Raw genomic sequence first — 17,008 nt, forward strand, 5'->3', positions numbered from 1 at the left:
TAACTTTTATTTGTGTTGCTTGCATAATATATCAAAAACCAAAAATATTAGTATAGTTTTTATTTCCGTTGTTTGCAATGTCTTTGTTCAATGGATAGTCCCATTACTATGTCACCAGAGGGCATGATTTTCACTTTCAAACAAGGGAGTGATGAAAGTTTTAAGGAACCTTGGGGTAGAATTAATAACTACTATGATAATACTGAGCCTAAAATGACCCTTAGTTTGCTCCTTATTAACTTTCATTTCGGTCTTGTTCTTCGTTATAGGTATGCTTTAGACACTGTAGTTGGAGGAGATTTTCTCATTTGTGATGGAGATCAAGCTTTTAATGGTGTTAAGAAAGTAATTGCAACATATAGTTCTCCTAGTGATTACGACTCGTCTCTTGCAAGTATTTGTGCTAGGTTGAATACCCTCGAGACAAGCACAACTAGTTTGAAAGAATATTGTTTTATTCTTAGAGAAAGCTTTTCAATAACTTCTGAGCCATCAAGTTGGTTTCCCACAATGAATGTTGCTATAGATAATAAAATTCTTCCAGCTTGTTGTGACATTATGTCTGAGTTTTGCCTTATGCCAAATGATATTTATGACTCTTTGAATCTTTGGGAATATTCAAAAGGGGAAGAAGAAGTTATTTTAGCTGATAATACTATCTTATTACCCCTTGGGAAAGCTGAAGGTGTGCATACAATTTTTTTGGGAAGAACGATATCTACTAATTATTCTGTTATCAAATGTGCAGGAAAAGGACAAATCACACTCGGGAGAGCCTTGCTAGAAAGCCTAGGAGCAAGAATAGATGTGGGAAAAGGAAGCATAACTTTCAGCGCTCCACCAAGAGGGTCTCATTGGTTCCCTAGGAAGAAAAAGAGTAAGAGTAATAAAGGTAAACTTAGAGCCCGTAATGGAGTTGATGCGCCTCCACTTGATAATACTCGATATATGCATACTTTCTGCGCCTAGCTCAAAGGCGTTAAAGAAAAGCGCTTATGTGAGACAACCCATGTTTTATTTCTGTTATTTTTGTTTTGTTGAGTTCTGGAAGTTATTTCTACTGTAATAACCTCTCCTTCTCATGTTTTTGTGCCATGAATTGCCTCTAATTTAAGAGAAGTAGTATTCGGGGAAATTGTTATTGTTGTTTCTGTTTCTGGACTGTCACGAGAAAAATTCTCAAAAATTACCAGAACGTCACGTTGAGCTAAAACAATTCGAGCAGTTGCCCTGGGTATTTATCTATCTTTCGTTAGTTCATCAATTTTTCATCTGAGTGACGTTCTGCCATGTTATGCATTATTCTTCTATGTTTTGTTTCTTTTTGAGTTCTTTTGATCAGAGAGCTTCTTTAAGGCGAAAGTTACAGTAGCATGCTATTCTGAATGTATTTTGGCATATGTCATACTGAACCATGTTTGGTTATTATTTTGATTACACTAACATCGCTAATAAAGAAATTGTGATGAGTTTCGTGTGAAGGAAGTTTTCAAGTGTAGGGGGAGAACAACGATGCAACAAGATGAAGCATGGACAAATAGGTCAAGCTTGGGTATATCCCCTGGACCACCCCAAGAAATATCCAAGAAGTACAAGCGTCAAAGCTTGGGGATGCCCCGAGGCACCCCCTCTTCATCAACAAAAAGCACCAGGTCATTTTTTTCTGCGCTATGTTTTTATTCCTTCATGCATTATGTGTTTTTCTTGGAGCGTCTTTATTTTTGCTGTGTGTTTTATTTGGTTTGTTTGTTTTCAATAAAGTTGGACCCATCATGTTTGTTTTGGATAGAGACACGCTTCCAATTGCCTGTATAGAACGCTCTAGTTTTCACCTCCGATGCTTTCTAGTGTTCTAGTTTTCGTCTAGTGCGTTTAGCTCTGTGTTTTTCATCAATATTTTCATTCAGAGCTTGTCAGTTTGATTATGAATATCTCTCGGGACATTTACTTACTTTTCATATATGAGATTTATTTGGTTTCATTTGGTTGGCGGTGGATGCATAAAAAAAGTGCTATGTGTTTGTGATGCAAATAGAAGCATTATTTCTAGACTGCGGTATAGATTTTTGCATATAATGCTAGATTTTCTTCTCATGATGAACTTATTAAATGATGTTTTCATTAATATTAGTCTCAAATACTGATAGTGTTTAGTGCGCAATTTAAGGTTTCATGCATTGTTTTAGCATACAAATAGCAAAGCATAATTTTGTGGTATATATTCTCCTGCGGATGTTTATTTGGGTCGACTTGGCTCATGTCTTACAACATGTTATGACTACATCTCAGTCAATCCTTGCCTTCATGATCATTTAGTTTGCAACTTGTGTATCACTTTATGATTTGGTTAATAAATATTTTGTCGCTATGCATGACTATGGCCATTATGCTCTCTTTGTCGATCGCATTCCAGTCTTTTTCTAGCCTCCACTTGTACTAAGAGGAAATGCTTCTTGTGCATCCAACCACCAAAAAACAAAACATGCCAAAAGTGTCCACCATATCTACCTATATGTGGTATTTTGCCGCCACTCCAAGTAAATTTGCGTGTGCTACCTTTAAAAACATTCACCCTCATTTTGCAATATATAGCTCATGGTAAATTGTGGTAGGGAATATGTCACTTATGTATTTTTAGTTCATATAAATTGCTTGTTGTGCGATAACCATTGAACTACTAGGGACGCCATCAACCTGCCACATATTTGTTGAATATCATGTGAGTTGCTATGCATGTCCGTCTGATCTGAAGTAAATGAGATTTTCCATAAGTTGAAAATGGTTTGAGTATGCATATTGTTAGAGAAGAACTTTGAGCCGCCAACCTAAGCCATGTATCATGGTGGAAGTTTCAGCACGGGCAACTAATCCTCAAAATCTCTTATGACATAATAATAATTGTTGAATGCTTAAAGCATTAAATTCGAGGAGCCCATTTGTCTTTTTTCTGTGTTGTTCCGGTATGGATGGTCAAGTTGAGATTTTTCGATGTCGACAAATCTTAAAGAACTGTCTCCTTGATCATTTATACAGTCGACATGGAGGTACCCCGTAGTGACACTTGGTGAAAGCATATGCAATACAATGAAAATCCATGGAAATCCGAGCTAATTAGGACAAGGTGCGGGCACTATTAGTAATTATGCATGAGGCAAGCATTTTATTTGAAGTTTTATACATGACCCATATTACTTATTACTACCGTTGACAAAATTGTTTCCACCTTTTCAAAATAAAAAGCTCTAGCACATTGTTAATCTCTGATTCCCTCTACGAAGGGCCATTCTTTTACTTTTATGTTGAGTCTCCACCCTCTAAGTTTTATGCACCACATGAGAGCATAGTTGTCATTCTTAGTTATATGTGCATGGTCCCAAGATTTTACTGATTGATTTAAAATTATGATATTGCTTGTTCAAACTTTATGTTTCTAGTCTTCCTTATATTCATTTAAAGGTGTCCAAGCATTTATGTTTTGCTTCCACTCATGGTACAAGCTGAGTACCACTTTATTATGTACATATAAGTATGCTCTTAAACAATCACTTTACCTTTCATGCACATTATACATTCTTTTATATTGATTACTATTCATGTTTTAGCATGGTTATTAAGTTTCATTGTTTGATTATATCTATCATGCTATGTTAGGATCACATTACTCCAGCTATGTTTGCTTTTGCAATCTAAAATGATCAAAGTAGTGTGACAACATGTCACCTCAAAAATTATTTGTTTGTTATCACTTACCTACTCGAGGGCGAGCAGGAGTTAAGCTTGGGGATGTTGATACGTCCTAAACGTATTTATAATTTTTGATGCTCCATGCTTGTTTTGTCTATGATTCCACATGTTTTATGTGCATTTTTATGCAATATTTAGCATTTTAGGGAACTAACCTATTAACGAAGTGCAGCAGTGCCAGTTCCTGTTTTCTGCTATTTTTGTATTTCAGAAGTTTTACACAGGAAATATTCTCAGAATTCAACGAAACAAAAGCCCAGTACCTTAGAAGTCCGGAGGGAACACTATGCCAGAAGGAGGGCCGCAGGGGATCAGCCACGTGGCCATACCAGGGCCAGGCGCGGGCCCCCCTATGGCCGCACCTGCCCCTGGTATGGGCACCCTGCTGCTCCGTTTGCTCCGCTCTTTCGCCTATTTATTCCGCGTATCGGGAAAACCCCAGATACCCGAGCCTCCATCCACGAAAAGTTCCGCCGCCTCCGTCATCCTAAACCCTAGTTAGGGAGGGTTCTGCAGTCCTTCCCGACACCCTGCCGGAGAGGGAAATCACCGCCGAAGGCCTCTACATCGCCATGTCTTCATCCAAGGTGATTCGTGAGCAGTCCTCCACAGGGACCATGGGTCCATATCAGTAGCTAGATTGTTTTCCTCTCCCCCTAGTGCCTAATGTTTAGATCTTGTGAGCTGCATAACATGATCAAGATCATCGATTGTAATTACTACTTGTTGGTTTGATGGGATCCGATGTATAGAGAGATTGCTTGGTTGAGATTATGCATTATGTTATTTTGATTCTTGCATGCTCTCCATTTCTAGTAGATGCTTTGGCCAAGTAGATGCTAGCGACTCCAAGAGGGAGTATTTATGCTCGATAGTGGGTTCATGCCTCTATTAAATCATGGGTAGTGATAAAATTCCCTACGGTTGTAGATGTGCTATTGCTACTAGGGAGAAAACATCGGTGTTCTATCTAAGGGTAGTTTCATTGCTTACATTACACGCAATTCTTAATGCAATAAACTGTTGTTCGCAACTTAATACTGGAGGGTGTCGCGGATGCAATCCCGAAGGTGGATTATTAGACATAGATGCAGTTGGATTAACGGTCTATGTATTTTGTTGTAATGCCCACATGATTGCATATTATATAATCTACCCCAACTTTAAGCGGAAAATCTTTGTTTGTTAATTGTCCATCTGTAATTTGTTTACCCAACGCCAATATCATAGGGAAGGCGCCACTAGTGAATTATGGACCCCGGTCTCTTTCTTCTTTTAATTGAAAACACCACAACAATTCTCTGTTTGTTCTTGCAAAAAACTCTTTTTCCACACGATCCGTTTAATCCTTTGTTTTCAGCAAAACCAGTGAGCCTGACAAACTCGCTGAAAGTTGGGGACAAAGTACTTGGTCGTTTGTGTGCAGGTCTCCACGTTGCAGCCGACGCCGACAGTGCGCCCTGCCACTAGTTGGTCCGCTTCACCTCCGGAGAGACCCACTTTCTCCTACTGGATCGATAAACCATGGTTAATACTAAGGGAAAAACTTGCCGCTTGCTCATCACACCTTGCTCTTGGGGTACTCCCAACGTTGCACCTTCATTTTCGCCAACATCATCAAGACCTTTTCTGGCGCCGTGTGTAAGCATCTTGCTTTTGTTGACGTCTTCTTGAGTTGTCGGCCGACTCCTCCATGTAGGTACGCATGCCCCGCCGCTCAGGATGTAGGCGGAAACGGACTCCGTGAGACCGTCTCGTCCGTGTCCATCAAAAAAGCCAAACGGCGTCGCGGAAGAGCCGTGTTAGTTCGACGGACGAGTAGGACACGGCCCGTTCGAGATCGAGCCGCACCGTCCGTCTATCCTTATCCTGTGAAAGGAAAAAATACTGTAGCTCGTATCAGGGAGGTCACCACGCCGCTCCGTCCCCCAGTCGATAGGGCACGCCACACGCCGCCCCGCCGTCCGCCACCGCCGGCGCCGGTGCCGCTCGAAGCCTCCACCCTCGTGCGCCCATATCCTCACCGCCCCGACCCCGCTCGTCCCAGGGCCGCCCGCCCTCGACGCTCGCCGCTCGTCGCCTCCCCCTGGCCCAGATCCTCGCGGCAGTCCACACCGCCCGCCCCTCGAAGCTCGCCGCCTCCACCTGGCCCCTCGCCGCCCAGCGAGCCAACAAGCCATTGGTACATTCAGCAACACCCATCCAGCATTGATACTATTACTTGTAGATAACCAGAGACGCCAACCACTAGAGTCACAGCAGGCAAATACATTTGCCACTAGATACAAGAAACAAAAATCTCACACATCTTGAGGAAACACGGTGCTCTCTACCATTTACTCAAGTCTTGGAAACAAGTAGCAGGGCAGCTTCTCTTTGTAAAGATATCATGAAGAACATCTTTCACTTTCAGCAACCAGAAATACAGCTACAAAGTACAAACTTCCCCTTGCAGCCTAGAAGCACTCGGTGAGGGGAAGATGTACGTGTGCCAGATTCACCATGAGTGCAATATTTTGGCATAACCTGCAAATTGTCTAAAATTAACCTGCACTCGGTGAGGGGAAAGAACACCGCGCTTGCTCGCGTTCTTCCGTGCCCTCCTCATCGCCGCTCTCCTCGCCGGCGTCCAGCTATTCCTTGTCTCCCTCAACCTGTGAGTGCTTCAATTTTGTGCCATGTTGAAACCATGTTTTAGTTGCTTACTTTCAATCTTTGTGTCGTTGCCCTCTTTCAATCTTTGTTTGTCAGCACTTGTGTTCCTTTAATTGTTTAGTTGCTTGGATTCAGGGGCCTTTTTAGTATGCAGCAATAACCTTGATTTGAGTTGCTATATGCAGTAATTACCTTTATTGCCTGAGAGTTTCAAAACCATGTCTCGTTGCCCATGTTCCCTTTGATTGTACTATATCATCTGTCTAAGCTCCAAATTTACCATGAATCCATGATTTGAGTGTTGGAATGATGTTAATGAGTAACGTGTAAGACTGAACTGTAGCAATAGCCTTTATTTGAGTTGCTGTTTCTTTTGGCCAGACAATAGATATATTGTGTGAGCATTTATTGGTATATGCAGATGTTGAAGCTATTAGTATGCAGTAATAATCTGATTATGGAGTATTCGATTGCAAGATGTTGAAGCTAGATAGTGTGTCGTACTGGTTGTATTATTATTGGAATGCCTTTGCTGTCATATTGAGCTCTCTTTTACCTCATAGTTGATTTTAGTTTCAATTGATAGATTGTAGAATTTCTTCAGAATAGTTGAATTTTCCCTTATGTAGCTTTGGTTATACCTGATTTCTGAATAGTTGATTTCTTCAGAATAGTTGATTTGAGTCTGGTGCATTTTGCATTTTTACTGACTCCTGTCTTTTTTTCCTGTTTTTTTTTTCTTCAGTTTGACTACTGTTCAGCTTCTTAGGATGGAAGGAGCCTCCCTGGACTCAAATTTCGTGCGCAGGTGTAGCCCTACTAGATTACTAGATGGGGATCGATAGTCTCTCTGCTCCTGAACTGAAGGAAGCTCTTTTTCCTAAATGCGTCGTACTGAACTTTCCTGTCAAGTGGATACCAAGAACAATCTTAACTTTAATTTATGTCTTGTAATCTCATGCTCTGGATGGATTTGAACCCTGTTTGACGAATGATTGTTTTTTATAATGTGGTTTTCCTATGTTTAATTTCAGCCATACTGTTAGTATCAACTATTGATCATACTAGCTGCTGGGCGCTTAGCTAGCTAGCTAGCTATCGCATACACGGTAAGATCAAAGAAACTTGCTAGTGCCTGTGTTGTCAGCTAGCTAGCTATCGCATACACGGTAAGATCAAAGAAACTTGCTAGTGCCCGTGTTGTCCGGCAGACGTCACGGACAGCTGCACTCGATTGTATGGATTCCACGGACACGTGAATCAACTTATACGGTTCTGGTGGTAAACGTGACGGCTGTCACGGACGTGTCCGTCTGCATCCATACGGGCCGCCGCTTCCTACTCGACGCGCGTCGCGTGTCGACGTGAAGTTGAGCACCTTCCTGCTCACCTCGACGTGTCAATGCGTAGTAGTTTGGCGGATGCGGTTCGGCTGTATTTTATCTGGCATGATACCATTCGGCGCCATGGGATTGGGGGATCCATTTGCCCGCCTCGAGCATGGCTCCGCGAATGGCTAGCCGGCGTCCCCTTCCATTCACATCCAAGACAACCACTAGTGCCGGCCGTACTCCAACCCCACCATCGCCGGCGGTACCCCCCCACCGCGGAGGCGCCACTCTTCCCCTGCTCCCCGCCATCCACGGCCGAACTCAAGTAGCTGTGCGCGAGGCTGACACCGACTAGCCCTGGTGCTCCGCGTCCGCGGTAGCTATGCGCGAGACGGCGAGCTGGTGGCTGACAGGGCATGAGTGATTTGCCGCCCGATGCTGCGCGAGGAGGTGAGCCCGGAAGCAGGGAGAGCGGGCGGCCGGCGGCGGGTCAAGCCGGTGGCGGCAACTTGGGACGGTAGGCCTCGCTCCACTTTCAACGTCAATCTCTCTCTTCAGTGCTGCTACCGCCCGGCACAACTCGATTTGTTCTTCGTTTTTAGCTATGCATGGCCGCCGTGGGCTCCCCGGTCGCAAAGGCTGCAGTGCAGCTGAGCTCTTGATAGGGCGTGTGGCCTCTGTTTTCTTTGTCTGCAGTATGTGCAGAGAGGCTGATATGAATGCTGCCTAATCTTAAATCGAGGTAAAATCCTCCTAAACACTAGTATTTGCTTTACTTTCCTGTAGCTATCAGTGTACATAATGTTGTTTTTGAGTGGCTGCAGCTAATTCTTACTTCTTTTCCTTCCAAACTTTTGTATTCATATATATGCTCAAAGACTGGTGTATTCGTGCGAGTCTGTTTAGACTAATTGTTGCAGCTCATGTTATCTGTACGCAACATATCGCCCGCCCGAGAGGCCGGAATTCCTTTGTGGTTTCAGTTTAGACTAGAGTTTGTGGAAAATGGAAATTTGTGGTTTTCCTGCACATTATCTTCTCAAATTATACCTATTTGATGATGGGGAGGGGTTACTTCTTGACGGTAGATTAAATTCGCCATTTCTGGATGCAGAAATCCTTTCAACATCCAATCTAGATAATACATCCTGGAATGGAAGCATATAATTATTCTTTGTAATTTACTCATTTTTTTCTCTGTCCTTTTTCAATCAGGCTTATCTTGTGTGTTCACAATAGTTTATATGGGGTGGAAGCAAATAGTTCATACTAATTCTCATGCACCTACCGAACACATCCTATTGTAAATTTACTCACCTACCTTACCATGAGTTCTATTCGAAGAACATGAATGAGATACGCAATTTTGAAAACATATCAGAGGGTCCATGGGAGATTGAGGCCACTTCTTGGTAACAAGAACAGTTCCAGTGCCTTCAAAGTAATCTTATTCGCATTAAGTAATCAAAATCTCCTCTCATTCTTTTGTCGAAAGGGTCTGCATAGAAATATATTTCATATGGAGCATTACGACAACATTTCAGTGTGACCAGTTTCTCTTTCAAGTAAGAGATATATTTTAGTGCCAGGATTGATCTATTTACTGCTATACAATGACGTTAGCTACACAACTTATTGAAGTTTTAGTGAACCTGAACTGCTATTTTTTATGTGCATCAAGCATCGGCAGAGCAGATTTTTTCCATTTACGTGATGATAGTTGCGCACCTGGTAGCTTTTCTCTCTGTGCACCAATCATCAATACAACATATCTGATTTGTATGCCGATAATCTTGTATTAATCCATGCAGGCTACCTTGGGAGCGATGGAAGTAACACTGCTGAAGGTTATGTCCCGCAACTCTTACATATGGAAAGTTGTGATGCAAGGTCCATAAGTGCAGAATCATAAGTCCCAAAGTCACATAACAACATATCTGCCATGCTGAATATGAGGGTGTCTGGAAATTCAGAAGAGTGCAGATTCATGGGTCCTCAACAAGGTCGACTTTATTGTTGTGGATCGCTAGGTAGAATTTATCAACGTGTCCCTTCAGTTAGCATAATTATTTTTGTTTTGTTTAGCTGTTTTAGGACGTTTCAACTGCACACTCTTTTATTGTATATCTTTTTACAATATCCATGATATGCCAGTTATCGGTAATTGAGGCACTTATATGAACTCAAGTCAACACAAGTATGCCCGAGGTTATTTATCCTTGACTTTGTTTCGGGGGTAGAGGTTATAGTGCATTACCAATGTATGGGTCTGCTAAAACTGAACATTTAGCTCCTAAGTACTGAAACCTCTCTGTTATATATGCTATAAATTTCTATCTTCCTGTTCGAAGCTCTAATGTATAAAGATTATTGGCTATAATGTATAAAGATTATTGTAGTGGTCGTTGAGCGACAACCCCTATAAACTGTATATTGTATTAGAACTTGTCCCCACCCCCCCCAAGTTCATTTACTATGTCATGAGGGTTGCACAATATTTGCTTGCTTAAAATTATCTTCCATTTACCTTTTTGGTATCGTACATTCGTTTGAAGCTGCAATATGGGCTGACAGTTCTGACCTTATAGTACAGTTTTAACATTCGCTATGTGTTATTACAGATCGAATACATGTCCCTATTGACTGAAGAACAAGTGATATTTTCCACATGATATCATGGTATAACTGACCTGTAGTATGTTGTTTGCTCTTTTCCACATGATATCATGGCAACACACGTCTTTAAAATATGAAGAATCTTTTATAAATTCTATTTATCTTTTAAAATATATTTTTTACCGAGCTTTTATTCGAAGGGACAGTTTAATAGGTCACATGGCCGGCCCATTAAAATTTGAGTGATCCATATTGCTTTCGATCATCTCAAAGTCCCAACTTCTCACACAATCATCATTTAATTTCGACCGACTAAAATAATACCTTCATGTGTGATATGGATCCAACAAAAAAATTTAAAATAATACTGTAGTAGAATATATAATAAGTATCAAGATGCTTAGCAAAATACATATTAAAAATGCCGCTCACAATATCTTTCATCCAATACTAGGTGAAGTTTAATGTTCAGAAACCACATAATGGACTACATCCAGAATTGAATTAAATGATGCATTTTAGTATAATCAATCAAAACAGAAAAAGTATTTTGAGAAGATTTAAATATTTAGAAGCAAACATAATGTTAAATCTTAGTATAATCTTAAAGGTAGCTAGCTTTTAGTTTCGTTAGAATTGAAACTTGGGAGATCTTTGCTTTTACTTTATTTTTAAAAATTGATAATCATACCAACCACGAAGTGTATCATTTTTCTAAATAACTCATTTTGGTAGGTAAGCAAAAGAGAAAGAGGCGTGTAAGCGTTCCCACTCTCGCAAAGAAAAGGGGAAAAGAAAGCCCAAATCGGACACATCATCCTCACTCCTCAGCATCCCACTCTCGCTCACTTCCTCTGTCCGCTAGGCGCTCCACTACCTCCCCGCCGTTGGTGCCAAGGGCCGGGCCGCCCCTACCCTGCCCCTGCATCCCCACCACCGGCGCCGAGGGTCGTCCTATCCCCTGAATACGCGCCGCCGACGCGAGGCCCTACTCTCCTTAGCCTCACCGGCTACCATGAGTTCCGCCCCTTCCTCATCCCCGCTGCAGTGAGCCCACGACTACCAATCCCTCCCCTGCATCCCCACAGTTGCCGCCCTTTCTTCACGCCCAAGGCATACACCTGATCTCTGATTCGCTATCTTTGTAGATCCCGAGGAGGCACCAGAGTTCCTGGGGAGAGCAGGAGGTGCAAGGCTCGTCATGCTCGCAACAGGAGGGCTCCATGGCGCCAGCCTCCAGGGACGCCGGTGAGGATGCCCTGCTCTAGGCCTACCGCTTCCGAGCCTCTCCAACGCTCGCGCATCCCACAAGGTTCATCAGTTCCCTCTCACATCCAGAACCTGACTTTGAAGGAGGCAATCAAGATTGCTACAGAAATCGTCAGAAATCAGCTCAAAGGGGATTCCTATCAATATGCCAAACGACCAGGTAAATTTATATCATGGTTTGTACCTTGTGATCAGAGTTACCTAACTTCTACTGATGTGGGTAACACAGTCAAGTTAATTTATGAGGATATGATTTTCGCAGGTAACGCGGGTTAATGAGCTGATTTGAATTCCAAAAAAATGACAACACCCAGGACTAGCCCTTTGCTGTTTTTGCTTTATATAAGAAAGCTCCGCGAGCACCCGTCAATCCGAGGATTCGAGCCCGGGTGGGCAGCCAGCACTCTCGCTGAGCTAACCAACAGGTCGACGCCCTGTTCTCAAGCTGATTTGAATTCCTACTCTGAAGAGCCACATGAAGCTGCAGATGAAATCATTCAATAGTTTCTTTTGTATAGAAGAGGTCTCCGACAGGGAGAACATAACTGAGGTTGCTAGCGAATCAGAATTTCCTTCAAACGATGGGCATGCCTATTTGCTAGATCAAGTTTCTGCTGTCAAGAGCCCCTTCAATCCGGCTGGCATGGAGAGTGATTTTTAGCCTGATTCTGTCTACGGGTTCATGTAACATCTTTATTAAATTACCTTGTACTAAGATTTATAAAAGTTTATGGCAGAGGATCTATCAAATTCCCAAGATATGTTGAGCAGTACAAATATTCAAGAGAAACGGTAAGAAAGTCGATAGGACAAGGGACAGAGGAGCGAAGCAACAGTGTTATAGGAATGACAACCATTGGCTCCAAGGGGAAGAGTCACGTCTCAGTAAGGATTTTCTCCGGCGATTGGCTAGCTTTGAGGCCAAAGTGAAAAGATCTGAAGTCAGGAAGAAGCATTGGAAGCCACCCATATGATGCAATACAGTGGATTGACCCATGTATAGCAGGTATGCGTTTTAAACTCATCAAGCTGCAGTTATCTTCCTTGTTATGTGCCTGTTAGAGTGTTGTAATCGGTTGATTGGAGCCGCTTAGAAGCTCTATGCCTGAATGAATGAACGATAGAGATTATTAGTAAGATCCATAGGGAAGCTGAGTATAGTTCAATTATTAGTCAGACCACGAATGTGCAAACGCTACCTTGTGCAACATCCCTAATACTGCTAGACATTGTTTGCATGTTAGCACTAACATGAGGCATAGCAACAACTCTCTTTCGTCCTGAGATTTGTTGCACCTGATACGCATCATTCCTGTGCAACCAATTGGATTCATTGTCGCATGGTACATTATTCTCTTTGTCATCGGGGATGCCTCCATGTGATTGACCAGAATTGGGTATAATTGATATATCTGCAAGTACATATAATCTATCAATAGCCAAGCTACTAACAAGCAATAAATAATTTATTAATACTTAGCAACCTGCACATGCATATTTCTGTAGTTGGGTGACATCCGATTGTCGTGTGGTTGGTTTGTGTGTAACAGTGCCATCGTTGGTGAGGAGGGCAGTAATAGCTTTTTTCTGTTCACGGGATTGGCGTTGCCGTTTTAATATTTCATCCCTGGTGCATGCCGCTCTTTGTCATTTTGCCTTCTTATCTCTTTAGGGTCTGCATATATGAAAAAAAAATGTTAATATAAAAATTAATTATGGGTTTATGCAGTAGTTGATTGTCATTACCACTGGTTATCTGTTTGTGTATCATCTTCATGGCAATTTCTATTGGCTTTAACAACAGCCACTTTTATTTGACTGTAATTACGTTGTCTCTTTAATATATTATCCCTATTCTGAGAATACATGACCCTCTCCAGTTGCCTCTTCAGCTCTGTAGTGCCTACATATATGATATGTTGTAGGTACAAATTAGCGTCACATCAGTTACTTGTGTAATAGGCAGTATTCTTGTACAAATACTTGAGCGTTGAGTGTTTGTGATGTCCTGAAATGTGGTACATTCGACGGTGGTTGCGGCAGAAGGAGTTACATCATGAGAATGAACTATATGAACATGTGTCATATTTAATCACTGTGCAGATAAAAAATGAATTTAAGCAATAATAAGACAGTATAGAAGCATGTGGTAGAAGCACACCATTACCTTGGAACCTGGCCTAGGGTGTATGCTAAACATTTTGTGCGTCAGTAAGCACTGTTGTTGAAGCCTGTTTGTTTGCACGGCCTTGGCGACATCTTTTCTGAATTTCATCTTTATTTTGGGCATAATACTCGCTATCCCTCTGCCTGTTCAATTCTTTAGGGTCTGTACAGATACATAGATACATAGTGCAAGTTAGCACACCACCAATAGCACTGTTAATTATCCTAAAAAAGCAATAGTCAGCTTATATTTACCCAATGAGTGGGTGTTGCTTATATCCTGAAATGGGGTGCGCTTCCGCCCGTTTGGGAGATGACATACTGTCGCCTTTCTGTAAATAGTCCAATGGGGTCAGGCATTAGAAAAGGTACATCCGTATCCAATTCTATCTGCTAACGTGTAAGAAACAATTTACAATTCTCATGGAATGTCCAGCAGTTGATTGTATTTTTTTTGCCGTTGACAATTGGAATCGATTTTTAGTGATTTTTGGGTGTTGATGTTAGGTACGGGCGATCCAAAACATGGAAAAGGAGTAACGGAGCCTGCAACGAATAAGCATAATTGATGCGATCCAATACAATTTGTCGGGAGTGGATGAAGGAGGAGCGGCTACTCAGTCGACGTGCAGGGAGTCGGGGCGCGGTGGTGCAGGTCTGCGAGGTCACCCTGCGCGGAGAAGAAGGATCTGTGCAGGCCTGCGAGTACGCCGTGCAGGTGCATGGGAGAAGACGGGCTGTTGGGCGGCGTACGGCGTCATGGCCAGGGGTGTTCGCGATGGGGTCGGGGAGATCCGGTAATCAGTTTTTCGATCAGTTTTGCGCTGATACTTGCGTGATTAGCGGGATGAGGACGTGGGTTGTTGGGTGTGCGATCAGTTTTCCTCTGCCGGTGAAGCACGGTCAGTCATTGTAATTTGCTAAGTGCACACGGGTGAATCATGTCTGTTAATTTGAGTCTTGTTTCATGGGCCTGATCGTGCGGTGTTGTTTATTCTGTGGAGATTAGCAGTGTGTACGTAAGAAAATTCGTGTTCGCTCTTTTATTAGTAGTGGAGATGCACACGGGTGAATCATGTCTGTTAATTTGAGTCTTGTTTCATGGGCCTGATCGTGCGGTGTTGTTTATTCTGTGGAGATTAGCAGTGTGTACGTAAGAAAATTCGTGTTCGCTCTTTTATTAGTAGTGGAGATGGAGATGAGGGTTGCACAATATTTGCTTGCTTAAAATTATCTTCCATTTACCTTTTTGGTATCGTACATTCGTTTGAAGCTGCAATATGGGCTGACAGTTCTGATCTTATAGTACAGTTTTAACATTCGCTATGTGTTATTACAGATCGAATACATGTCCCTATTGGCTGAAGAACAAGTGATATTTTCCACATGATATCATGGTATAACTGACCTGTAGTATGCTGTTTGCTCTTTTACAACTGTATAATTTAGTCAGTTATAGTTTTTGATGAAATTTCTTAGGAGAGACACTTCGTATATTCCCTTCTCACATTTTGATGTGCTAGCGATGTATCCAGCAGAAATAATGCAGCTTTCATCACTGAATTTGTTGCGAGTGGTTGGAAAACCATGCACTATTGTAAGTGTATGATTTAATTTTCTGTTATTTCTTACCATTAGTTCTGTCCCTTTTAAAGCTCCATATTGTTAATAATTATGTTTTATTTTGGGGATGACACATTTGGTTGTTCTTACATGACTTCTAAGGTGCTTTTCTCCTTGCTAGACTACATGTTCAGCAAGTCTATACGTTTCTATCTTCTATGCGATGGGCCATGGTCGGTTTCGAATGGTTCAGAATGTTTATGGTGCCCGTGAGAAACCATCAGTAATGCTCTTGTGGTGCATGCCCCGCTGCATTAGGTTTGTTGGCTCTAGGCTACGGGGACTTATTTCTCCTTATGACTAAATAAAGTTGGCAATGGTTTCTCAGTTATGCAATCACAAGATTGCTGGCAGGAGACTACACTCGAAAGAAATTTCAGCCCACATGCACTCATTTGCAGACGACAAATAATTCACTATTAAAAAGGCTAGGATCTTTAGTGATAATGACATCAACAACCATTGCATCTAAAACATTGCAATGCTCTTCAGGTAATGGCTAGATTAGATACTAAAGTCATAATGACCAGGATAATCCTTTCACATGCAATGTCTCTGAGGGTGACTTCAACCAAATCTTTGGTGGAAACTTAACCATGAATGGATATGGATCTTAAAACAGAGGACTATGCAATACTTTATTGTTCATATTATTCATGGAAGCTCTGCCGTATCGAACCACACAAATAAAATCATGTTGGACAATGCTGACAAAAACAAAAATGCATGTATGGATATGTTTAGAAGATACATCACCGGGTCACACATAGGGTCTAACCTAGGGTTGTGAAAGGGTTGCAGGATTGGCTGGACTTCCTTTTGTTTTACCTTTCTGTTTAATCTTGTGTACTTATCTCAAATGGAGCCAGTAGGGGCCTCGCCTACTATTTTTTTTTAAATAGTTCTTAGAGTGAAATTAGTATTACAAAGATCCAAGTTATTTCGCTATTACAATGGTGTTTGACTCAAGGTTATTAAATATATTAGATAAATATATCACATAACAGGAAATACATGTTTGCAATGATAAAGAAATAGTGTATGGTTACAACGATACAAGGATAGATCAGCGCGGCAAAGCGCGCAAAGGGTTTCTAGTATACGTAACAACTATACACACAAGTTTCTACGTCTCTGTCTTTAGAACAGCCACCCCCAAAGAAGAAATCCCCCGACAAACCAAAACCACATAGCGTTTGACGTCTCGGTCTTATCACAGCCATCCGTCTATGGTTGGAGATTCGAGCGGCTGACTATTGGTCAGCCCGCACTCTCCAGTGAGGCGCGTGTTAGAGAATCTCCACTCGTCTCCCCGATGAGGCCCCCGGCAACAGTTTTTGTCATCCGAACGGCGAAATTCGGCCCAGTCGCGCCCGCGGTTCCTCGTTTTCGCCCGGATTTGGCCCTCCATTCCTCCGACGAGCCCAGGCCATCCCCAGCCCCCCGGGGATCTCTCGGGGAGTCCGGACGAGTGAAAAGCGGAGAAGGGCCCGCTCTGTCGGCGAGGTGACACGCGAAACCCACCACATTCTCGCTCAAAATCCCCCCACCCCTCGTATCTCTCTCGCCGCCGGCACCATATGAGAGAGAGGGTCCTCTTGCAC

At 42.2% G+C, this 17,008-nt stretch overlaps 1 long non-coding RNA gene across 7 annotated transcripts; it reads left to right on the forward strand.

Annotated features, from left to right (window-relative positions):
* Positions 1 to 5,545: 5,545 nt before the first annotated feature.
* Positions 5,546 to 14,756, forward strand: LOC127306920 (uncharacterized). 7 transcript variants are annotated; one of them, XR_007854979.2, is made up of 8 exons: positions 5,546 to 6,400; positions 7,145 to 8,247; positions 8,427 to 8,472; positions 9,542 to 10,409; positions 11,212 to 11,393; positions 11,495 to 11,775; positions 11,878 to 12,621; positions 14,289 to 14,756. It is a non-coding gene; the product is annotated as an uncharacterized lncRNA (long non-coding RNA). The 7 variants fall into 7 exon arrangements; XR_007854975.2 differs by having other exon boundaries at positions 5,547 to 6,400; positions 7,145 to 8,472; positions 9,542 to 9,760; positions 10,352 to 10,409; XR_007854972.2 differs by having other exon boundaries at positions 5,547 to 6,400; positions 8,333 to 8,472.
* Positions 14,757 to 17,008: the final 2,252 nt, after the last annotated feature.

This window comes from Lolium perenne, chromosome 6 (genome assembly GCF_019359855.2).
Source record: "Lolium perenne isolate Kyuss_39 chromosome 6, Kyuss_2.0, whole genome shotgun sequence".
NCBI classification, from domain to species: Eukaryota; Viridiplantae; Streptophyta; class Magnoliopsida; order Poales; family Poaceae; genus Lolium; species Lolium perenne.